Source organism: Symphalangus syndactylus, chromosome 17 (genome assembly GCF_028878055.3).
Source record: "Symphalangus syndactylus isolate Jambi chromosome 17, NHGRI_mSymSyn1-v2.1_pri, whole genome shotgun sequence".
Taxonomy (NCBI): Eukaryota; Metazoa; Chordata; class Mammalia; order Primates; family Hylobatidae; genus Symphalangus; species Symphalangus syndactylus.
This window is the reverse complement of record NC_072439.2, coordinates 64245631-64271421: the sequence shown is the minus strand read 5'-3', so window position 1 is coordinate 64271421 and position 25791 is coordinate 64245631. Positions and strand designations below refer to the sequence as shown.

The 25791-nt window shown below is 34.7% G+C and overlaps 2 long non-coding RNA genes across 2 annotated transcripts in view; one reads left to right on the top strand and one right to left on the bottom strand.

Annotated features, from left to right (window-relative positions):
• Nucleotides 1-1898: 1898 nt before the first annotated feature.
• LOC134733302 (uncharacterized) lies at nt 1899-25791 on the top strand. The gene is made up of 3 exons (XR_010116785.1): nt 1899-1982; nt 9029-9102; nt 25718-25791. It is a non-coding gene; the product is annotated as an uncharacterized lncRNA (long non-coding RNA).
• LOC134733301 (uncharacterized) overlaps nt 7069-25791 on the bottom strand; it is a 98705-nt gene continuing 79982 nt past the window's right edge. Inside the window, exons 3-6 of the long non-coding RNA XR_010116784.1 lie at nt 16001-16054; nt 10189-10318; nt 8279-8430; nt 7069-7230 (exon numbers count right to left, since the gene is read on the bottom strand). This is a non-coding gene — a long non-coding RNA (uncharacterized lncRNA). The remainder of the gene's footprint in view (nt 7231-8278; nt 8431-10188; nt 10319-16000; nt 16055-25791) is intronic.

The following is a 25791-nucleotide window of genomic DNA, read 5'->3' as shown; positions in this document are numbered from 1 at the left end:
TGCAACAACCCCATATAACTATAATCAAACTCCCCTGTATTGCAAAGGAACTCCAGAAGAGGCAGAAATCACTCCACTTCTTATCTGAAGAACTTTGTTGAATAATATTGATTAGAAATCTATCGATATTGGAGAGCTGTCAGAATCAGTTTTGTGTTTCCAGTGTATAAGTATTGTAAGCACTATGCCCTTATACCTACAAGCACCTGTTAAAGAATTTACCTATTAATTTGATAAATATTTATTAGATTTTGTTAAGGGCTATTCACACTTATACCCTCTGAGGATATAACAGCAGTGAACAAAACAGACATTAATTTATGCTCTCTTGTAGCTTACCATCTAGGAGATGGTAAACAGATAATACGTTAATGTATAAATTAAATACACTATATATCAGATAATGATAAGAATTATAGAAAAAAGCAAAGCCAGGAAGAGGAATAGTAAGGATCAATGGTATAGAAAGTTGCAATTCTAAATATAGTGGCCAGGAAGGCCTCGTTGAAAGCTATCCTTTAAGCTCCAACTTAAGGAGGGGAGGAATGAACCATATGAGTTAAGGGGACAAGAGAATTCCAAATAGAGGGAACAGCCAGTACAAAGGTCTTGCTGAGACAGAAGTCTCTGGTATGTTCAGACAAATGCAGAGTTGTCCACAAGGCTGAAGCAGGGAAGATAGAGAAAATATTAGTAGGAGATATGGTTAGAGACGTCTTGAGTCCAACAAATGGTGTTGTGGGCCATTGTAAGGACTTTGAGTTCAGCTTTACTGCAGTGAAGAAGGGATCTCACTGAAGAGTTTTCAACAGAGGAGTAGTATGATCTGATTTAAGTCCTAAAAGGATGACTTTATCTGTTCTGGATCTTCAACTGTAGAGAGCACAGAGCAGCAGCAAGGAGACTAGTTAGGAGGCTATTGCAGTGATAAGATAATAGAAGACATTGGCCTGGACCGGGTAGATAGCAGTCAAGGTGGTCAGAAGTGGTCAAGCTTTGCATCTGTGTTAAATGATAGAAAAAAGAAAATCTACTTAGCCCCAGCTTTCATGAACAAATTTCTGTTTGTTATATGAGTATAAAGATGAATATTTGGGCCTTAAAGTGCTTTAAATTAAACAATAATTTTAAGCCAGACTATTCAGATATTCTATCTCCCCTGGGCCCTGGCCAATGGTTCATGGTCTCCAAATTCATGAAGCTTGCTTCCAAAGCATAGGATAACCTTGGCTAAACTGTATAAATTGATATGTGCATGCTAATTAGTAAAACATCTCCCTTATCCAGGAATAATCCACCATTCATGTGAATATTCAAAGATTTCCCAGCTAGTTCATTCTATACCCTTAGAACTCTTCTGTCAATTTTTCACATCTAGTACACATGCATTTAATTGAATTACGTAAAGAAAATGACAGGCTTTCTGGCATCTACAGAAATAGTCTCTGTTCTAAAGCTTTTTAAAATGCAAAACTAAGTTTTAAATTTAAAATAAAGCTTGCTGATATCATTGATATGAACTACACGTTATGATTTATGAACTGCAGGCAAGCGTACTTAAAGAGACAGCCAGGGCTGGACCACTGCTGAAGTGAACCAAGGGAGAGCTTGAGAAAAATGGATATTCATAAAGCTAATTTTAAAGTGAAATATTTATATGCACATATTCTTAAGTAAAATCGTAACAATATGTAAATCTTATTGACTCCAATCATATGCTTTAGTCAAAGGAACAGTTAAGGGGCCCACTTGAACTGAATTTAATAGAAAAAGACTTGTAGCAAATTTATTAAATAAAAAGTATTTGTTTGGGTTTTAGTTCCAAGCGTTAGGGCAAGCACACTCCATCATGTCTTTCCCTCTGAATGCAGCTATGAAATCTGGGCAGAATGCATGCAGTTGCTGTTTGAGAACTCTGAATATTAAATAGTTGCCAGAAGATCAGGAAAAGAATGGCAATTTGAAGCATCAAGGAGTCAGTGGTGAGTCTACCAGTTTTATTTTTCTATTACCCCCTGCCTAAGGTCATATTAGCCCAAAACCTGAAGTGAGCACTGAGGCATAGAGAGTTCTAGCAGAGGTCCTTTATTCCTAGGTCCAAGCAATCCTGTCTATGACAGTAACACCTCCAAGGGACCCCACAGGAACCAAACGTATTAGGGATCAAAATCTTCCTGTCCGATCAATGGTGCTATGGTCCTAAAAGTGTGAGCTATCGTCACAATTGTTCCTTGCTATTTTGTTTTGGCCCCAGATGTGCACACAGCCACAGAAGAATATGCCAGAGTGAAGTAACAAAAATGCCAACTTTCTGGCCAAAGGACTAAAAAGGGAAGCCCAGGGGAACCAGAAAGTGCTGCAGAAATTGCAAAGAAGGCTCAGGAAGTCAAAGCCATAAAGTTATTTATAAAAATCCTGGGCTTCTTTCCCAGAGCTGCACATGTGTGAATCTGATCCTAGTCAGCAAACTAAATAAAGACTTTGAGAAGTGAAGTAACAGAAAACCTTCCAGTCCCATACATATCCATGGGGGATAAACATGCAGGATAGATCCCAATAGCACTGCACAGACTTTAAAACTGAACGGACATTCAAACCATAGCCAAAGTGAAGCACACTGAGCTATCATTTTTTTTTCTCAAACAACATACAATCAACACTTTGCTGTATACTTTGCTTAAATTAAAATGCTTTCTCATTAGTTTAACAGCAGAATATAACAGTTTAGTTGCCCTGTAGCAACAAAAGAAATAATTTGGCATGATTTACTCAGTGAATACAGTCTTTCATAGTGTCCATTCTTATTTATCTGCTAAAATATTTTTCTTCGGCCGGGCGCGGTGGCTCACGCTTGTAATCCTAGCACTTTGGGAGGCCAAGGCGGGCGGATCACAAGGTCAGGAGATCGAGACCACGGTGAAACCCTGTCTCTACTAAAACTACAAAAAATTAGCCGGGTGTGGTGGCGGGCGCCTGTAGTCCCAGCTACTCGGAGAGGCTGAGGCAGGAGAATGGCGTGAACCCGGGAGGCGGAGCTTGCAGTGAACCGAGATTGCGCCACTGCACTCCAGCCTGGGCAACAGAGCGAGACTCCATCTCAAAAAAAAAAAAAAAAAAAAAATTTCTTCATTTTAAAAAATAAATTAAACAATATTAGAAAATGTGCGTATTTTGAATAAAGAAAACATTATAAGTTTTCTATCCATTTGCTTCTAGTGCTGTTTTGTACATACTTTTATTTATTCTGTTTTTTAAAATAACATGAATAAAGGGTAGTTTGTGAATATTTTCCAGTTAATTTTTTTGTAGATACAGTGCATGTAGGAGATTGCTTACAGGTTGTTCCTTTTTCAAATGATCATGCAAGGGACCTTCTTTGACAAATTATTTTTTATATTTGTACATAAGCTCCCTTTATCAAGAGATTTATTGAGGTATAATTGAAATGTAATGATTGCATATGAAGCATAGAATTTTCTAGATTTTGCCACCCTTCAAACCATCGTGAAAATCAACACAGTGAACATATATACCAGCCCCAAAAGTTGTCCCTTTGAATTGACACCCTTCCTCCTATCCCCTTCCCTAGGCAACCAATGATCTGTTTTCTGGCACTATAAATTTAGGTGGCATTTTCTGGAGTGCAGCTAAATCTTAAAATATATTTCTAAACTGCAATTACTGTGACACATATTACCAATGCCAATTAAGTAACAGACATTTTTAAATTGTTTCCAAAGAATCCACATCAACTCAATTCTTCAGCAAGAAGTACACAAAAGTTTGTTTTGGGGCATCTGATATGGTTTGGTTCTGTGTTCTCATCCAAATCTCCCCTTGAATTATAATCCTCATAAGCCCCACGTGTCAAGGGCAGGACCAGGTGAAGGTAATTAGATCATGGAGGCAGTTTCTCCCATTCTGTTCTCCAGCTAGTGAGTGAGTTCTCACAAGATCTGATGGTTTTGTAAGCATCTGGCATTTCCCCTCATTCTTTCTCCTGCTGCCCTGTGAAGAGGTGCCTTCCGCCATGATTTTAAGCTTCCTGAGGGTTCCCCAGCCATGCAGAACTGTGAGTCAGTTAAACTTCTTTTCTTTATAAATTACGCAGTCTTGAGTATTTCTTCATAGCAGTGTGAGAACGAACTAATACAGCACTGTTGCCAAAACTGGGTTTCATTAAATTTTTATTTACTAAAAAGAAGAAACAATTATCTTGCTGTTATTTTAACTTGTTTGCTGTTATTTTAACTTGTTTGCTGTTATTTTAACTTGTTTTTATTGAATTATAAATGAAAAGAGATTTTGTTTCATGCTTATTGATAATGTTTATAATTTTTGTAAAACTTTCCTATTAATGTCATTTCTTTAGTTTTGTATGGGGCTAAACTATTATTAATAAGAGCACTTTTATTTTGCAAAATTAAGTTCTTTTTTGTTTTCTATGATTTAACTGCTTTTGTTCTTTTCTTCTGGCAAAATTAAAAGTTTAAACACAGATCTAAATATGTAAAATCTAGTAGATAATGATATTATACCAATTTAGTGAGAACAAAAGGATTCGTTCTATAAGTAACTGAAACATATTTTACAAATAAAATAGATAAACACTAAATAGGAAAGTTTTACTCAATAACTCTGGACTTCCACAAAAATAATGTCCACATGCATTAGAAATTTTTAAAAATGCATGCTAGAATAACATTTGTAAATGTGCTTATAATCATAGAGTAGAAGGTTAATCAGAGAAAAACTCCAAATTCAGAAGTTAAGTGATAAAACATTTGCTTTTGCAAGTATTGACCATTTCTGTCTCCAAAATCTTTTTATACTTTAGTGATCAAAAATTGCATTGTTTATAAATTTGACTTGGTCTTGATCTACACAAATTTTCACACAAACATGCACACACAGGGCTATTTTTCTACAGTTTTTAGATTTTATTTATACTGCTGGTATATGTAAATAGGTTCTTAGAGCAATATTAAGTCACAATAATATATTTTGTGATTAATGTTCACAAAATAGTGATGTCTCTCAGTAAGAACAGATTTTATACTTGGAAAAAAAAGTCATAATTTTAACCAAACCAAAAGATGCTCTTCCAAGTATTTTTGAGAATACTTACAAAGCTCTTTTTACTGCTCTGTAAGAGCAATCTTCTGGGGAAGATATTATTTTCCAAATTAAGAGGTGAGAAGGGTCAACTAAGATTCAAGCAGAGAAGAAATATCAGCAAATATAGGTAGTACATTTTAAATATCCTAATAGTAGTTTAAGATGTGATATTTATTAAAATTTTATCTTAAATATATTTGATTAGCAAAAATATATTTAGTTTTAAATTCACATATTAAAATTTATTTTCAAAACAACTAAGAGTACTAACTGAAATTCCACTTTAAAAAATTATCAGTGTCTGAAACAATTGGCTGAAAGTAACTCATGAGTATTTCAGGATATTCTATTGATCACATATCTATTTTCATTATATATATCATATAAATAGTATTCAAAGTGAGTTCAACTTGACATAGTTGCCATGGAAACTTTAGCCTATAAAACTATTTAAAGTCACTTTCAATACTTCTTTAAAATCACCAATATCTTATTTAGTGTGTAATGCTAAGGTCTGTTAAATTCTTTAAATTAGTTTCACAATTAGTATTATAATCTTTGGCACTAGTTTAATTAATGTCAAGACAAACATACTCTGGAAATAATTGAATTGATTATTTTTGGCCATGTTAAGAGGAGAGACTAGGAGACAGTGCTGTTAAAATTGTTTGTGAGAGTTAGGAGAAGCTTCATAATGGAAGTGTTAGACGCACTGTATATTCCAGGAAGGTCATAATGCTTCCGTTTATGAGGAGCAGAAGGGGGCAGTATCCACATGTGGAGTGAGTGGAAGTGAGCCTGGATCACTCACAAGGGTCACAATGAAGGATTCCGATGCCAAACAAAAAAAGTTTAAAATTTTTAACTTCAAACCAAACCAATATTTCTCAACCTTTTAAAAATTGTATTCCCTCTAATATTTGTTTTCAGTCAATCCTCTACACATATCTACTAGGCAAAACAAGTTGTATTTTAGTAGTTTGCATTAGAAAAATAATAGCTCTATTGAACATGTAAATTTTTTTTTTGTATTACATACTGCCACCTCCTCCCACTGATTTATTCTTATGGGGGACGAGTCACTTATTTCGGTCTCCCAAAGTTTTAGAATCTCTGCTGCAAGCCTTTGGGAGATATTCACTCATCGAACAAATATTTATTAGGTATTACTATTTATGACACAGCCAAGAATTTTGTACAGGAGGAAGATATGAGCAGATGTGTGATAGGTTTGATAGGCATATTTCTCTTGCAGTACTTAATGGAAAGACTAAAGGCGATGAGATTATAAACTGTCACATAATTTACCGAGGAGAAACAGACAACAGTATGGAAAATACCAGTAATGCAAATATGTCAGATATTGTAGAACATGCAGCTGTGATCATGGATGCTAACATTCAAAGTTTCAGTCTTGATAGAACAAAACTTTTGTAGCATATGTTTTGGCTCTAAAACTGTCTTGGACCTCCAAGAGAAGACAAGTTTCTGTGTATCTCCATGTGGTACTGTGTATCTGTGTACTGGGCTGTATACAAGTTTTTGGAAAGCAACCTGAAACCTAGGTACGCACAGGAAGAAAGTATTTAGGATTTTTATAGTTTCCAATCAGTACTTATGATTTCAGTAGTTATGATTTCAGTAGAGCTGATGTTAAATCATTTGCTTAAAACCCCCCATATCACAGAATAAATTCTAAGCTTATTTGCTGTAACTGAAAATTCATCCTTTTGGATGAATAAGAGAGCTCTTCCCTTTCCCGTCCTAGATGATTGCCTCAGTTCTTCCTTTACAGAGCTAAAGCGCAGCAGTAATTCCCAAAGAAAGCCTAAAGGGAAGAATGGAGAGGGCTCCACCAGCTGATTGTAGAAAATGCCTTGGGTTCATATGAAAGTAGACATCTCCAAATCTTCCACTTACCTAAAGAATCACTTTTCTAAGGATCTCCATGGTTATTCCCTCAGGCTCTATGATTTCTTTACTGCCTTTTGATATTTAAGGTTTCATTTTGAAACCTTTTAAGTTTCATATAATATTCTGAGATGATGAGAAGTGATAAAAAGTATTGAAGATTTACTGCCCTGTGCCTGCACGTGGTACTTTTTTCACAGCCTAAGAGTTAAATAATAAGAGATATTTACCTGGAAGGAAACTTGGTTTATTTTAGCATTTTCTGTATAAACTCTTTGGAAGGATATTAAATATGGTAATTAAAGTTCATGAAAGTATAAAGCAAGCAAAATCTGTGAATAATTTTTGCTTTATAGTTTTAAACAAGTTTTCCTTTCTATATTATCTTAAATTGGCTCATCTATATTTTAGATACTTTTATTCACAGAAGAAAAAATGGCACTATATTTTAAAGAAGTATAAATGGAAATAGAATGCACTGGGGCAATATCACAAATGTGTATGATACTTTAAGTTGATATCATATTTTTTAAATTCTCTTAAAATTATATTGTGCCGCCTTAAAATGTATTTCACTGATAAGTTTGATTAATGTAAGACAAGAGAAAAGGATATATAGAGAAAAATGACTTTCTGCCTGAAATCTTTACCCTAATTTCAGTAATTTAAAAAATATATATACTTATATATAGAAATAGGAACTTAAAAAACCCTCAGAGATGCAATTTAATCTCTCTTAACCTTAGTTTCTCCATATGTGAAATGAGAGTGATAACAGTATTACTTTAAAGAGCATAGCTATTATATCTGTTTACATATATTTCAGTAGGATGAAAATGTATAAAGGTGATAGCTGAAAATTAGTGAACTGACTCTAGTTCTAGTGTTCTGTCTGACTTTGAATATCTAGAAATTATAGGAATATGTTCAACTTGATTCATGTATATTATTTGATATAAATGCCCTTTCCTTTCCCAATCATAAAAAGGATGTAATTAATATTACTTGATCTTCATCTATAGGAAATACATACATTCTCTTTAGTAACCCATTTGTATAGATTTTTTGTAATTTTTAAGATAGATATTTCTAATAGGAAATACATACATTCTCTTTAGTAAACCATTTGTATAGATTTTTTGTAATTTTTAAGATAGATATTTCTAATAGGGACTTTCAAATGACCTCAGACAGTAAGATCACAAAATTTTGATAATGGTCTGTATTTGTCTTTTTGATCAATACTCACTCTGAAGCATCTAAAGATTTCATGGCTACTATGACAACCATGGGTTTCCTGCATTCAGCTTCTGGTCCTAAGGACTTTATAACTTTCAATCAGACGTAGAAATAATCACTTTATTATATTCCAGTCAGATGTGTTAGCATGTTTACACAGACCTAAAATAAATTAAGATACAAGCCAGCATTTTATGAAATGTGAAATGAAATTTCATGCAATTATATTATATTTTTAAAATGTAAAACCTTAGGGAATAGAAAATATTAATTTTTAAGCTATAATCTTGGATGTCATATGCTAATTTCTTTAATAAAACTAGTAAGTATGAAAATGTATAATTATTTCCTTCAAATATTTAAATGATTACTAATAAACAAGACTTAAAACTTGTGAGAGAGACATGAAAGTCTAGCTACATTACATAAATATTTCAGAAAGTAAACTATAAGCCTTTTCTATTTCATTGCATAGATGAGTAACCTGTGGCATCTGAAGCTATTTTGAGTGGCTTTTATAGTGAGTGTAGAAATTATAGCACATAAAAATGTTCAGGCATGCATTCAAAAGCAGCTTCATTCTCTTGTCATCCACATAAAGAGAAAGGGAAAACAGAGTCTTTGGTGGATTCTTGAGCTGGGAGCAGTGTGGAGGGAAAGTGATGAGAGAAAAAAACTAAATTAGGAACAAAACAAAGCTGTGCTGAGCTTTTGAGTCCAGCATCACTGCCCTAAGACTTCTTTTTTCATATGTTGCTAGAATTTGTGAGCTCCTGGATTCTTGAACACCTCCAAATATCTTCCAGCTATGCCTCTTGGAACATTACCCTGAAGGTAAGATGCAACTGTCAAGGATGGCTTCTCCCCATTTCCAGTTCTCCCACTCTTCTTGTGAAAAGCATTAGCCACAACTAAAAGGAAATCAAGTATAATTCTTTGCACGTATAATTCTTTGCAAGCTGCGTGGATTTCTATTCAGTGGTGACGAGGGAGAAGTGAGGCATCTCATCATTTCAAGCACAATATGTGACAGCCACTGCCTGACCAAGTGGTTTCCAGAGCTGCTGCAGTTTGCCTCTCTCACAGGAAACTGCAAAAACATGTGAGAGAGCAAGCATTTGGCAACCATAAAATAGTCTACAAATAAAAAGAATTCTTCATAGTTAAAAAAAGCACATTACCAGTGGAATTCTTAAATAGCTATTTTTCAGATGGCATTATCTTATCTATAAACCACATAATAAATTCATCTTCTATGGACACCATATATTGAAATAAACGTATGGTATTAGCAGCCCTAAACTGGAAATAGCTGAGTAATAATGATTTAAATGTTGGACAAAATATTGAATATGTGTCCTTGATTAGTTGGAATAAAGAAGAGAGTGAAATATCTGAGCAGATCTTACGATGTTTGAGAAACGCAGCTAGCCTCAATTCCATTCCTAAGTAGATGAAAGAAGCACACTCTCTTTTTGGGATAGCTTTTAGCAATATCAAGTTCTAACTGTAATAATACTTTTTCAACTGATGGAAGGAAGTGCCATTTCTCCCCTGACCAGAATACAATTCTCTGAGTTCTATGCAAATCTTTTTTTTGTTTGTTTGTTTTTTTTGTTGTTTTGTTTTTTTTTGAGACAGAGTCTCGCTCTGTCGCCCGGGCTGGAGTGCAGTGGCGCAATCTCGGCTCACTGCAAGCTCCGCCTCCCGGGTTCACGCCATTCTCCTGCCTCAGCCTCCGAGTAGCTGGGACTACAGGCGCCCGCCACCGCGCCCGGCTAATTTTTTGTATTTTTTAGTAGAGACGGGGTTTCACCGTGGTCTCGATCTCCTGACCTCGTGATCCACCCGCCTCGGCCTCCCAAAGTGCTGGGATTACAAGTGTGAGCCACCGCGCCCGGCCTGCAAATCTTATCTTACCCAGAGAAGTGTCTTCTGCTCTTGCCTTCAGTGTGTGCCAGCCACATACTAAAATGGCTGGATTTAGTTAGGGCCTCTTACTGTCCTGTATTTCCCACTCAGTCCTTCTTTTAGGTTGGCTTCTTTATGCCTATGGGAGAAAACAAAATAGACACTTGAATATGAGTGTTCTAGTCCTGTATAAATAATATGGTAAGGCCTTCAGATTATCAGATTTCTAGGCTAAAAAGGAAAATTAGTGATTCAATAACAAAACCATGTTTTTTATATCTAGACTGTTTATATTGAGACAACCACCAGACTAAATTAGCTTTATTTCTTTTTTCATATTATGTTTATCTCAGAACTGAAAACAATTTTGATAGCTAAATCAGAGTTTCAAGCTATATAAAAAGGACATCTCATCATATACCAGAGAATCTTATTCTCCCTGGTTCAGGAGCTTTTCTTCATCTATTTGTGAAATAATTATAATTTATATCCCATCTACAAGCAACTACTTCCAAACAAAATAAGCTGTCAGCAAATTAACCAACTTGGTTTTATATTCTGTATTTCAACATATTGTGATTCAAGTCCCTAGACTGAGGCAGGAGAGAATCTGAATGATTGTAAACTGTGTGCATGTATGTGTTTTATGTATTCAATGACAGTCTTCCAAGAGGAAAATATACCACAATGCAAAAGTATTAAAACTTTGGCTAATAAGAGGAATGAAAAATCAAATAAAATATAAAAAATAGGAAAGTCATGAAGAGGTTAGGTATCCCCAAGGAAGAAAAAAAAACTTCATTTTCCACTACTGTCAACCAAAGAGTACCCAAGTAACATGTACAGTCATGAATTTATTTAGAAATTATTTTTTAAAAATAAATATTTAATTCAATATTGAAGACTTCCCACCATGGCCCTCTCCTAAACACCCACAGTTTCTTCAGAATTTATAACTTACTTTCCTAATGTAAATAAGGAGATATGGAAGAAAAGATTAATCTTCTTTTCATAGCCTAGGTAGACTTGACTACAGCATGGTGTAAACCAGTGTCCTAGGAGTGAGCAATACCGGAAGCTCATTTCAGGAAAATAAAGATTCATTAAATTTTGTGTATCCTATATCTCTTTCTACAAAATCTTTTCAACTACTTCCTATTTCACCTTTCTCCCATGGCGAAATGTAAGCAATAGGATCGGGCAATTATTAAGAAAGATGGCAAGCTTCCTCTGGTTCAGTCCTCAAGGATCTCATCCAGTAATGCAGTGGGTTTTGCTATGGGGACTGACCACATAGCATTTGTACTGACTACATGGCATTTGTAATCCCTCTTCTGAACCATGATGCTGTTGATGACATCTTGGTGCAAAGATCATTCAGCTAATGTTCACACCTCAGTGACAACATAGGCACAGGATTTAATAAAGCTTACATAGAAAAAAATAAGGTAAAGAAATTCAACTGTAGTTATCTCTTAAAATGCCCAACTCTTTAATAGCAATCAATCATTTTTGGCTTGACTATTTTGAAACAGTATATTTTGACATTGCCATTTTGATTCAGTCATTTTAACATGGAGTTAAAAAAAATAACCTTGTTAAGGCATTAGATTTAAATCTCATTTCTTTTTACTAAAATATATCCACTACAGACATGTCTAGCCCAGACCTCGATTACCAAAGTATTATACATTATATCTTATTTAAACATTTGTATAATTAGATGCTACCTCTAGAATACAAAATAAAGATATATGTTAATATGAGATATACATTAGTCTTTAAGGGGTATCAGGTTTATCTCCCAAATTTTCCGTTTAATAATATTATATGTAATTTGTATACAGAGAACTATTTATTAGAAATAAAATGAAAAACTGGATTTCCTAGGCCATTTGAAATGATAATAAGTGATCTTGCTGTGTTCAAATACCATCTTTCTCCAGGTCTTATAGTTGATGCAAATAAATAAGAAAATTTGAAATAAAGCAATCACAGATGCAGGTGAGTCCTGAGAGAATGAGCACATACTTATTTTAACAATTGATGGGCATTGTGATATGTGAAAAGGGGTTAAGTATTGATTCCTAGATACATGATGTTTCATCTGGATTGGGATTAAGCCCCTTTCTGTAACCCTTGCCTAAACTTTACTCCAGCACTAACACCTGCTTTTTGCATAGAACCTACCTTATCTCCTATCCTCATTGTAGGGTGAGGTTAGCTCAGTGATATGGCGAGGCCAATAATAATAATACAAGCTGAAAAATTAATGGTTTTCCTAAGCCATGTCAAAAACAACGTTATGTGAAAATTGCACATCACAGTGCTATGTCAAAAAGCTCCTGGCATTAAAATGCTTTTGTTAAAAAAGTTGCAAATGTCAAAGGGTTTCATCAAAATGTCATGCCATCTTGACCTTAAACTCTTCATAACCCAATCACAAAAGAAGACCAAGACTTCTTAGATGAATGAGAATGATCTCAGTGAATGGAACTAGACAAGAATACAGTGTGTGGATATTATGGGGAAAAGGGGTAATAAGAATGAAAAAAATAATAAAAGTTAAACAATTCCGCAATCACTTTTTTATTCTTAAATCTATAAAGGACTGACCATGAAGGTAGTTAAATATTCCTTTTATCAAAACTTCTGTATAAGCCTTTACAAAAAGTAGCATGAGTCACTAGACAGAATGGTAAGGTTTTTTTCCAACCATCTCAAAATATAGCTTCCTCCCAAAGTGGCAATTGAAATGTGTATCAAGCATAGGAGTAAATTGCTTAGTAAGGATGAAATGTAATACGATTTTCTGCTAAAGACCAAATCCCATTTTAAGAAAATCTTAATGGTCACAGGGATAATTTTTTTTTCAATAATACTGTATTTTGCAAGTGGAAGTAGGGATAACCAAGGGCATCATTTTTCTGTCAGAAACAAGGTATGTTAGAACAGCTAACAGAACTTTTCTGCTGATAATTTATATATCTCACAAATGAAGAAAATTCTGATTTCTGACAAAATTTAATTGTATTTTTAATTCAACCTCCCCTAGAATGTCTTATTACATATATTATGGGAAGACTAAATATTGGTCTGAGAAGTAAGACACTTATATGACTTTGGGTGAGGGACCATGAGGTTTTACTGAAGTCAATACTCTAGGGACGTGGAGTAGTCTCTATAGTATAGTATAGTTCCTTTGCTTGAGCATTTCCAAAAGCCTTTACTAATATATTTAACAAAAACATGAGGTCTCCTTGTCAATATGTGCACACAATCCAATAATGTGCATAAGATGCCCCGCTGATCTTTTTTCATAGTAAAACAGTTTTCTGTCTGCCCCTGAAAAACCCACTCCAGATTCCAGCATGAGTCGGGTCCTTGTCTCCTCCCTTAAATAGCATCTAAATTACAAATGAATAGTAAAGCACTTCTTTGACTCTAAAATGATGAAAAAAATAAGTTTTAAGATAAATATTGATTTTCAAATCAGTAGGATAACAAATAATAGTTTGATAACCAAGGAAATTAATAGTTATACTTGCCAACTAAAACTAGATTGTTGAAGAGTAGTACTTTGTCTTATTCACCTTTGTATTTTCATAACTTTTCTTTATCCCTAATGCTGCAGGAACTTAAGAAATTCAAAATATAAGCAAACTGAAATACTTTTATTCATCCTAGCACTAACACTGAGACAATACTGTGTGTATGGTTCAATAGACACATACTACATTCTATATCCTAAGATTGTTACAATCCTTGTATGTGTGGTGAAATATGATAAATCACTCTGGTGCCCAATTAAGCAGCATATACTATTTACATAGTTCATACTGTAAGTGCATACTATGTCAGCCTGAACAGCTTTAATGTGTTATCTAAAAATTTTTTTCATTTCTGAATGACATTAGCTATTTCTATAGAAATGTACATAACATGAGTTACATCAAAATCATTTAAAATTTTTCACTTTAACTTGACTCAGTGTATTTCACTCTTAAAAATAGGAATGCATGTGCAATATTGATGTGGATAACATATAATTATGTGGGGAAAAATGAATCAATGTTAATTAGTGAAAAAAATAGATATGAAATCATGAGAATGTATTACAGGTTACTGAGACCTTGTGAAGAAACAAACAAAATAACAATGCAGGCACTACAGAGATTGTACATCATTTTAACTAGGTAAGATGAGAACGCAGCAGTGGTTTTGTTAAGCATTATTTAGGTTTCAGATGATGTGATGCTGCCACTCCTGGTAGCCATGGCAATAGGATTCCCACCATATAATGCTTTTATTATGAAAAAAAAAAAAACACATGGAAATTAAATAAGCAGTATTTAGAGATAAGAGTATTTAGTGATAATCTACCCCTAACATGGGGGAAAATCTAGAGAGAAGTCTGAGTTGAACTGAACCACAGAAAAAGAATGAGGATAAGAAGGTATTAATTTGAATTATTTATAAAAGGGTTAAGGGGCTAGGTTCAGCTTATATGCCAAAGAGTCTCCTGGTATGGCACAATTTGTTGTTTTTCTCGGTCACAGTTGTCAAGGTCAGTGTGGATAACTAATTATATAGCTGTATGTTCATCATGTATAGCCAGTTCTACCCACTGACACGAATGGTTAGAAGGAAACTGAGAGGGGTAGATCACAAAAATATAATGTCCTTATGATCTGTACCAATTAGTGTGGTATCAGAAAAACATTATCAGACTCTTGCTAAAATTGCTCTCCTACACCTCATTATCACCCAAAAGAGTTATGTACACCAGAAGGATTTGGGGGTGGGGTGGGTCAAAGGCAGTTTCAAGAATTTGTGCAAAATTAACATATTTTGAGCAAAATTAGAATATATATATGCTATTTTCACTTAATGTTTAGATTCACCATGGAACTAAATATATTTGGAGACACTATTAAGTTATGATTTTTTATTCTAGGTATTTGGATTATTCATAGTAAGGTATAGTGTATTATTTTGAAGTAAGATGTGCAACTCATATTCATTATGTGGCATACAATGACTGCAAAGCATTATAAGTAAGGCACTTCAAGAGATGAAAAGCTGTAGTTGAGAAGTGCTACGCATATTTCACAAACCAGGTGAAATAAGCATGAGCTTTGAACTCATAAATCTTACTTGAGTCATTGCTTTACGCTTTATTTGTTGAAATTGCTTCTTACTATTTTATCCATGCAAAATGTCATCATTGCCTTTTTCACTATTCATTTTAATAAAAACGAATGATTTGTTGTCATGAAACTTTACATTTTGAAAATAATTTTGTGAGTTTCTTGCCAGCTGAGTTTTTTGCCAACAATATGCTCTAAAAGTAAAAGCAAGATAAATGAGTAAATCCTTATAGAAAATTCTGATGCACCTCAGAACAGATCCATTGATGAAGAGAGATTACAAGATTCTTGCCAGCATTCCTGCCCATCATATGGTACATTTTGCTTTTTTTCCCCTGAGTAGATGTTCACAAGTTAGGAGAGGAAGAAGTAGAAGCATATTTAACAGGATCCAAGAATCAACAGTGTTTCAACATCTATTTTTTTATAAAGTAACTAAATGAAACTACTGTGCGTGCGTGTATGTGTGTGTGTATTGTAGTAGTAATAGTAGTAAAGCGAGAACTCACTGATTCCCAAAAATATCTCAATAGATCCTCAGATATCTAAAGATCCCAGTTTGAGAAGCAACACATTAAATCCTAATGCCATTTTAGTAGTTCTTTAGCCCCAATACACAAGCAAGAAAGATAATCACAAATACAGCTATAAAATCAGTTAACAGAACTCACCAGCAAAGTGCTCATCCTGAGGATTCAGAATGCTTCCAACGTCCTTTTATATTGCTGTAAAAGTAAAAACAAAAATAAATAAGTAAATCCCTATAGAAAATTCTTTAGCACCTCAGAACAGATCCACTGATGAAGATTACAAAATCCTAAGCTAAGCTTTTATTTTATTACTTCATATTAACCTATGATATGTCATTTTACTTAAATCTAACAAGTCAAAATCAGCATGAAAAGTCAAGCTACAGGATGCAGATTTCCCCCCCAAGTAGCATCATTAATAAGATCCAAAATATGGCAAAGATATTTGCTTTCAATTTCAACCCTTTTGTTGGAATTCTTTTATCCAAATGAAAGGGGGAGGATGGGAACTTGTACAATAAAAACTAATGTTTTTAAAAATAACCAACACTCTATCAAAGTGTAGCAGCATGTATAATTATTTATTTTGTGATAGTATGTTCTAGATATATCTTTGAATTTTTTTTTCTTTTTTTTTTTTTTTTTTTTTGAGACGGAGTCTCGCTCTGTCGCCCAGGCTGGAGTGCAGTGGCGTGATCTCAGCTCACTGCAAACTCCACCTCCCGGGGTTCACGCCATTCTCCTGCCTCAGCCTCCCGAGTAGCTGGGAATATTGCGCCTGCCACCAAGCCCGGCTAATTTTTTGTATTTTTAGTAGAGATGAGGTTTCACCATGTTAGCCAGGATGGTCTCGATCTCCTGACCTCTTGATCCACTCGCTTGGCCTCCCACAGTGCTGGGATTACAGGCATGAGCCACCACACTTGGCCTGAATTTTGTTATTTAGTCATAGCTGTAAGTAGGCTGAAAATCTGAATTTATCAGGAAATTCTGACATGTCTACAACTTTTATGCCTCTTAACTAAACTTTGTTTCTGTTATCTCATTAAAATTATGTTTATATTATGAAGAGAAAAAAATCACTAGTCTGAAGAAAATATCGATCTATCTTAGTCATAAATTTACATATCCAGTCTAACCTAACAAAAATGCTTGTTATTTTGTTTTTACAAATCCCCTAGAGATAGGACAACTACAAAATTACGCTGTAAAAATGTTTCTTTTTGTGCAGAATTATAAATAGTGCAATGAGAGTACCAAATAAGGTCTGTAACTCTGCCCCACCACCTACTGCAAGAGCTAAGCTCTTTCCTAGGTTGCTTTAGAATTCAAAAACTGAGGTGATAGCAGAAATGAATAATCCAAACTTGCAGTTACATTTTTGGTCTTTTTAATCATATGTCTTAGATTCTGATTGACCCCCTGTGACCTCACAGCTAAAATTAAAAAGTTACATTTTTTTCTTTCCCCAGTTATTAACATTTTTTAAAAAGTTATTTTATTGTTGTAATCCTGACAACCTGTCAGGGTTAGAAGAGCTGAAGAGCTCTTTTTCTAATGTGGATAATTATATTGGCTTCCCTGAACCCATTCTTATTTGTAAGCTGTAGGTTGAACATTGTCTCTAGTCTCCCCTTATTTTTAAAGCCTTCGTGTCCATCACATGTCCTGAACAAAACTATAAAATAATTTTGTTCCTTAATAATATAATCTAAAAAACATACCTAAAATAATGGACCTTTCAATGCCGATGAAAAAAGTTATGCTCTGTTTTATCAGTATTTTATGACTTCTACCCATGTAAACTCATTTACTATGTTATGGGCAAATCACACTTTAAACTGTCATGAGAATGTACTTATATGTGTTTGTGCATATGTGTATAAGTGAAGTCTGTAAGTATAAAGGTATGTGTCTATATGCATATATATGAAGTATAGTATTGGTTTTACTACATATTTATACCAGTGTAAGTTATTATTATTATTCCTTCGTTACAGATAAGAAAACTGAGACTCACAGTAATTGATATTTTTTCTAAAGTCATATAAATAGTAAATGGCAGAGTAAAGACTGAAACTCATTTGGAGTGACTACAAACCTGACACTATTTCTACAATAATAATTTCCTCTTTTCAACACAATCCTGTGAGAATTTCTTTTAATTTTCCCTTCTTTTAATCTATCTGATCATGTTATTTTCTAATATGAGGGTTCTGGTCCAAGAACTAATTACTCATTTTTTATGATTTTTTAGACGGAGTCTCACTCTGTTGCCCAGGCTAGAGTACAGTTGCATGATCTCGGCTCACTACAACCTCTGCCTCATGGGCTCAGGCGATTCTCCTGCCTCAGACTCCTGAGTAGCTGGGATTAGAGGCTTGCACCACCATGTCCAGCTAATTTTTGTATTTTTAGTAGAGACAGGGTTTCACCATATTGGCTAGGCTGGTCTCCAACTCTTGACGTCGAGATCAACCTGCCTCGGCCTCCCAAAGTGCTGGGATTACAGACATGAGCCACCATGTCTGGCCTACTTATTTAATAATCATCTTTTAAGGTCAATTAACCCCACGTTACTTCTGTAGTTTATATAGCTGCAGTAAAAATTGTCTTAATGCCATTGTCTGCTAATTCTGACATCTGTAGTTGTTTGGGGTGGGTGTCAAGTGATTCATTACTTTTCTCACTATGAGTTATATTTTCCTGCTTTTTTGTATTCCTGGTGATATGGTTTGGCTCTATGTCACCGCACAAATCTCATCTCAAATTGTAATCCCCATATATCAGAAGAGGGATTAGGTGGGAGGTGATTGGATCATGGGGGCAGTTTCCCCCACACTGTTTTCAGGATAGTGATGGAGTTCTCATGAGAGCTGATGGTTTTAAAGTGTGGCACTTGCTCCTTCTCACACACACTGTCTCCTGCCACCTGTGAAGAAGTTGCCTGCTTCCCCTTCCACCATGATTGTAAGTTTCCTGATGCCTCTCCAGCCATGGGGAACTGTGAATCAATTAAATCTCCTTTGTTTATAAATTACCCAGTCTTGGGTAGTATCTTTATAGCAGTGTGAGAACAGACTAATATACCTGGTAATCTTTGATTGATACCAGCAATTGTGAGTTTTATATTTGAAGTGCCAGATATTTTTGTATTCTTGTAAATATTATTGAAATTTGTTCTAGCATGTAGTTATTTGGAACACACCTTGATCCTTTTAGGTCTTGCTTTTATGATATGTTAGGTGGATTTCATATGGTCCCTAGTCTAAAGCTTAATATCCCCAGCTCTTCAAGTAATGTTCTCTCCAATTACCTGAAATGGTTATTTCCTTGCCTCAAGAAGGAAACAGTGCTTGTATCTGTTAACCATGCTGGAAACTTCATAATTTGATGGTCATTTGGTAGAGTTCTCAGAAGGCAGTTTCCCAATATTGAGAGATAATAAGCTGTAGACTAAGTACTGCTCTGAACAAACCTTCCTTCCATTAGTCAGCTTTAAAAAGTTCACTTTCCCTTTTTCATTCTAATAATTCAGCATTTAAATCTAAATTTTATATTAACCTCGCCTTCTTCCTGGAAACTTTCCTTCTTGTTCCTCATGAAACTTCAGCATCCTCATTTGTAAAACCTTCTTGTTGCTCATGAAACTTCAGCATCCTCATTTGTAAAATTAGGAAAATAATAATCATCCACACAGAGTTGCTGTAAGAAAAAAGTGAGGCCAAAATGGAACTGCTCTGCCTTCCTGTTTTAGCTGATGTGCTGTAAACAAGCACATCAGCTAAAGCTGTTTCTGGTTTGCGTGTGTGTGTGCATGCTTTCTGTTGCTGATTTCACTGTATAAACTGGCCCCCAAGCATAGTGCTAAAGAATTGTTTAGTGTTTCTGATATGGTTTGGCTGTGTCCCTCTCTATATCTTATCTTGAATTCCCACGTGTTGTGTGAGAAACCCAGTGCGAAGTAATTTAATCATGGGGTCAGGTTTTTCCTGTGTTATTCTCATCATAATTAATGAATAAGTCTCATGAGATCTGATGGTTTTAGAGAAGTTCCCCTAGACAAGCTCTCTTTCTCTTTTTGCCTGCTGTCATCCACATAACATGTGACTTGCTCCTCCTTGGCTTCCACCATAATTGTGAGACTTTCCCAACCACATGGAATTGTAACTCCAATTAAACCTCTTTTTCTTTTTAAACTGTTCAGCCTCTACTATGTCTTTATCAGCAGCATGAAATCGGACTGATACAGTTCCTAAGGACAAGAAAGCTGTAATGTGCCCTATTGACAAAATATATGTATTAGATAGATTTTATTTAGGGATGATTTAAGTGCTGTTAACTCTAAGCCAATGTTAATGAATCAACAATATGCAGTAAAAAAGAAATCAAGCAGAAACACACATAAAAAAGGGTTATGTATTGATTGGTTGATGAAAATATGACTACAGGTTTGCAGGAATCTAACCCTGTATTTCTTCTAGGAGCAAAGGGTCAATGTTTCCTAATTCAGTGTTTATAGTTACTTTATAGAACATAACTACCACAAATAATGAGAATTGTCTATAGCTAATGTTGTATCTTTCCATTGTTAATAAAATGTATAAAAATAATTTTAAATGTTCTCAGTAAAACACAAGAACTTGATATACAAAGAATTACATAAAGTCACTCTAAGTGCATCTGGGTAATTTAGAAAATTTCTTTAAAATGTTCAATATGTCTCTTCTTTCATAGAGAAATGAATTATTGATTTGACTCTTTATATTTGGGACTTTAAAAGTAGCACATAGTTTATCTTCTTTCAGATGACTTGTAATTTTAATGGAACTAAATTAAGAGAAGAGAATTGCATTTTTGTTTGTTCTGAAAATGATATTTCACAACTGTCTACTGCATTAATATTGTTTGGCACAAAACACCCAATCAAAAAAGATGTATATATATATATATATATATATATATATATTTTTTTTTTTTTTTTTTTTTTGAGACAGAGTCTTGCTCTGTCGCCCAGGCTAGAGTGCAGTGGCATGATCTTGGCCCACTGAAAGCTCTGCCTCCCGGGTTCATGCCATTCTTCTGCCTCAGCCTCTCGAGTAGCTGGGACTACAGGCACCCGCCACTACGCCCAGCTAATTTTTTGTATTTTTAGTAGAGACGGGCTTTCACCATGTTAGCCAGGATGGTCTCCGTCTCCTGACCTCGTGATCCGCCTGCCTCGGCCTCCCAAAGTGCTGGGATTACAGGCGTGAGCCACCTCGCCCAGCCAAAAAAGATTATTTTTAAGGATAAAAATAAGACAAAATAACTATTTTTTAAATAGAGAAAATTTCTAATCCATTAATATTAATGAGTTTGTTTTATATTATTTCAAATAATACAGCTAGAGAGAGACTAAAGTAGTTTTTTCCAACAGTTTTAAATACTTACTTATATAATTTTCTTTTAACTACTAGACTAAGTTTACCAAAGTAGCCTCATATGTAAAACTCAGAATATGGTAGTCATTAAAGAAAAGTATTTTGAATTTCACGTTCTTTATCTGGGGTGATTCATTTAACCTACTTGTGAATATGTGTGTGTGTGTGTGTATGGTGTTAAATGATATAATGCACAAGAAATATAAATTGTTACATACACTGCCTGGCAAATTCATTCAGCTAAAAATATTCTCTGAAATCCAGTTTAGGAACCAGGAATACAAAGATGTATTAGACGTGGTCTAAGTCCTTAAGAGATTTACAGTTGACTATAAGGAAAAAAGAATTATAAGCATATAAATATAACACAATGTGATGTTTTTAATGATAATGACATTACAGAAACAGAGATGATTAATTTATCTAAAATGCACTTTAGGTGAACTCAACCTAAGGAATGAGCACACCTAAACTACATTTTAGAAAAGAGTAAGATAACAGCTTTATTCATAGTCGCAAAACACTGTTAACAACCAAAGTGTCCTAAAAGGTGAGTGGATAAATGAACTGTGGCTCATTTATATAATGGAACATTATTTAATAGTAAAAATAAGTGAGCTATAAAGCAATGAAAAGACAGAGAACCCTTAAGCCAATATTGCTAAGTGCACTACTAAGCCAGTGTGAAAAGTTACGTACTGTATGATTTCAATTATATAACATTCTGGGAAAGGCAAAACTATATACACAATTTAAAAATTCATGGTTACCGAGGGTTGAGGGAAAGAAAGATGGAAGGTTGAATTTATGAAACAAAGGGGATTTTGAGGGCAGCAAAACTATTCTATGTGATACTGTAATGGTGGATACAAGACATTACAGATTTGTCAAAATTCATAGATGGTTACAACACAGAGTAGACTTTAATATATGCAAACTAAAAAAGACGACATCATTTAGAAAGGTGGGAGACCAAAGAAGGAATGTAAACTGTGACAAAAGAAGAAACTTTATTACAAACATATGAAACCAGCTCAGTAAAAGGAGTGGGAGAAAAAAATATTGACCTAAGTAACTGGGGAAATATGTGGAGTCTGGAAATGAGTGGACCAATAGTAAAAGAAAATGCACATAAAGCTGTATTCTCGTAATTAAAGTTGTTTCCTGTGAGCGTGTGGGTTCACAATTTTGATACAGCTGTTCATTTACATTGGAAGTGAAAAGTTGAGGAAACGTATGGCAGATGACGGCAGCTAGATTTCTTACCCTTGGAGTGCAAATTTACAGATAAGGGAGGAATTTAGAATGAATGATGTAGTAATGGGTTAGAATCTAAGACATCAGCATAAACTCATGTTTAGTGTAATATATATACACATGTAGTTACATCATATATATATACATGTAGTTACATCATATATATATACACATACACACACACACATAGTCTATACGCACATGTGTTTCCTTCTTCTGTCAACTGAAAATACCTGCTACCCAGTAGGACAGAACACAGATATTGGTTTCTAATATTATTCTCTAATGAAAAGAAACTAGCCTTCTTGGATAAATAGCTGGTTCTAAGTAATATATTTTGCTGGTGCAGAAAATATATAAGGTGAACATAGAGCATTTTGAGGCACTAGAAAGTGAAGACATGCTCAGTAACGAAACAAACAAATGAAAACACTCCTTGGGGAATGTCAAAGGGGCACAGGAGCCAATTGAAAAGACCTCCCAATGGCCAAAGCTAGAAAACAATTTGGAAAACAAAATAAGTAGAATTAATAAAGTAGTATAGTATTATAATCCAAATTACAAAACAAATAATCATAAGTCTATACTGACATAAATGGTTGAATGAATAAATAAATAGGTAAAGGAGAAGTGAAAAAATTCCCTTGCATAATAGTTCCAAATTATTTATGCAGAAAAAGAAAAGCATCCTCGGCCAGTGTTAGCTGATGGCTGACCTGGCAACAACAGGTAGTTCATGATGTCTTCTACTTAATCATAAATGATTCCCACAACAACAGTATCAGACAGGTGTTCTCTAATATGAAGGAGTGAAACAAAACCAAAACTACACTGTAACTGTGTCTGAAAAGAGAGAAAAACAAGGACAGTGTTTAAATTAAAAAACTGACTGAACATCTTTCTTACCTGGCTGACATAAATGACTGTTGCTTCTTAACTAACTACAGTTTTAGTTCCTATTCACTGCTTCTGCCTCCCAGATTTAAAATAAAAGAGAAAGAGAATTAAAATAACAATTTGTATATTTAGCCTACTTCCTGCCAACATTCAAACCAGAGGAAACTTCCCACTTCCTTAAACTCACCCCTATTCACCTCACACAAACTAATGCTGTAACCAGCCTATTCTCACACTTTTCACTGAGATATCCTATTATTCTCTATGATGTACCATTTGCCTTGCTATAGTACTAAGACTACAGCTTTGGTTGACGACAGGTATATTCTTCAAGGTCTTTGGGTAGCGGACTTTAACCAGAAGAGAGAAAAGTGAGTCAGGACTACAAGGCAGAAACTCAAGCTATGTTAAGTCCATTAAGATTGGAGTTAATTCTGTAAGCAATAAGACTTACTTAAAAATTTTATGCGTGAAATAATATGGCTTGAATTTCCTTTAACATATATTTCCTGGTGAATATATGGTTGATGTTTGTGAGGGATAAAAGAGTGTAGTTTAGTTTAGGGACAACTTCCAGCTGAGTCCTGAACTTGAGGACAAGGTAAGAATGAAGAGGAAAGTTATGGATTTTAGAGATGTTTATTAGGCTAAAAACCTGCAGTCTGTAGTAGTTGGCAATGAAAATAATAGAATAAACAGTCAATCAAGGATATTGATAATTGGTTAACCTTGTTATCTCACAATTGATTACCCCTCTCAGGGGTGCACGCATTGCAGATCTGTATGGAAATGGGAATATGAGAACAGAATGGATAAGGCATTCAGAATTAATAATTTGGATGAAAATAAAGAAGCAGAATGCTGTTTCTACATTCAAAATTCTGCTATAGTAATACAGTACCAGGGCTCTACTTCAATAAGAAACATTTGAAATTCTAAGAATGTACAATATTTGCTTATAGCAAGTGTCGCACACACACACAAAAAAAACACCAAAAAATGTATGTTTGATTTGCTTGCTGGGAGAGAGACCAATATTTGACAGTTTCCCAGGAAGAATTTAATTCTATCCTAAATAAACAAAGATCTCTCCTGATGAAAATAAAGATATCCTAAGAATCACTATTAGTTCTGCCAGACAGAAGACTTCACAAGGGCAGGGTATGTATCTATCATATGTATTATTTTATTCTTAGCACTCATCATCACACCTCTTGGCATATAAAAGTTCCTTAGTAATTAATGTTGATTGGATACATTGATTAAGGAATTAGGAATTATTCCAGAGGCAGGAATACACAGCAATGGGGCACAGAATGTGCTCCCTGAGGTCAACAAAATCAAAGTCAAGTTGTGGAAAGAGCTCTTTAACAAAAGAGCAGCATAAAAGAGAGCTATTTGCTGACTTAGAGCACAGAAGCCAGAGAGTGGCTGTAGCAGCAGAGGAATCAGGTTGAGGTAGCACACCTTATGCTAAAACGGAGTGTACTCGCTATAGGCTGTGAGACAGAAAAGATGCAAGAGAGCAAGTCCCCAGAGGAGAGTAGGATGTCTGAGTTCATGGATTTTCAACAGTGACAATAAAGCCTACATACTAAGTATGTACTAGGAAATTGGACGGTGAATGAGTTGCAATGGTTTACCAACCAAGATATGTGCGGCTAAGAAGGCACATGATCAACTGAGATACGTTTACCCTGCTGTTCCACTCCCACCCCAGATTCTGGTCAATTCTCAAGCAGTGATTTGTGGCACAGTATAAAGTGTGAGAGTCCCTTGCAAGAACATCGGCAACCCGGAGAGGTGATGCCAATAGATAAAGATGAAAAACAATGAGACCCCAAATGAAGAAAGACCCAAAGCTAGGATATCAGTGAAAATGGATTGGTGATGAAAATTAAACTCAAGATATGTAGTTTTACATAACCACTCCTTTATATCTAACTTAATAATTGCTGAATAAATTCATTTCATCATTTCTCTCTAATATGAATAATCTCAAATAACTTCAAAAGTAAAAACATCTGGCTAAAGTGAATTAGTTGCCTTCTAAGAAGAATTATAATATCTGAATTCAGATGCACTCTATCTATCTTGGGTAAAGGGAGAGCCTTGGAGGCCCCCTCAATGTATTACGGCACCCCCTCCCCACAGCCCACCACATACTAACATGCTACCGTATGTGTTAGAAAATAAAGTTTTTATTTTGAAATGAAGCAAACATCTACATATTCCGAAATAATTTCATTGAGGCTGACTTTTCTTTTTTCCTTTCTTTCAGTCTCCCTCTTTCTCTTGTGTGCACCATGTTGTGCCTGTTTCTGTTGTTTTTGACATGTGCTTAATCAACCATCA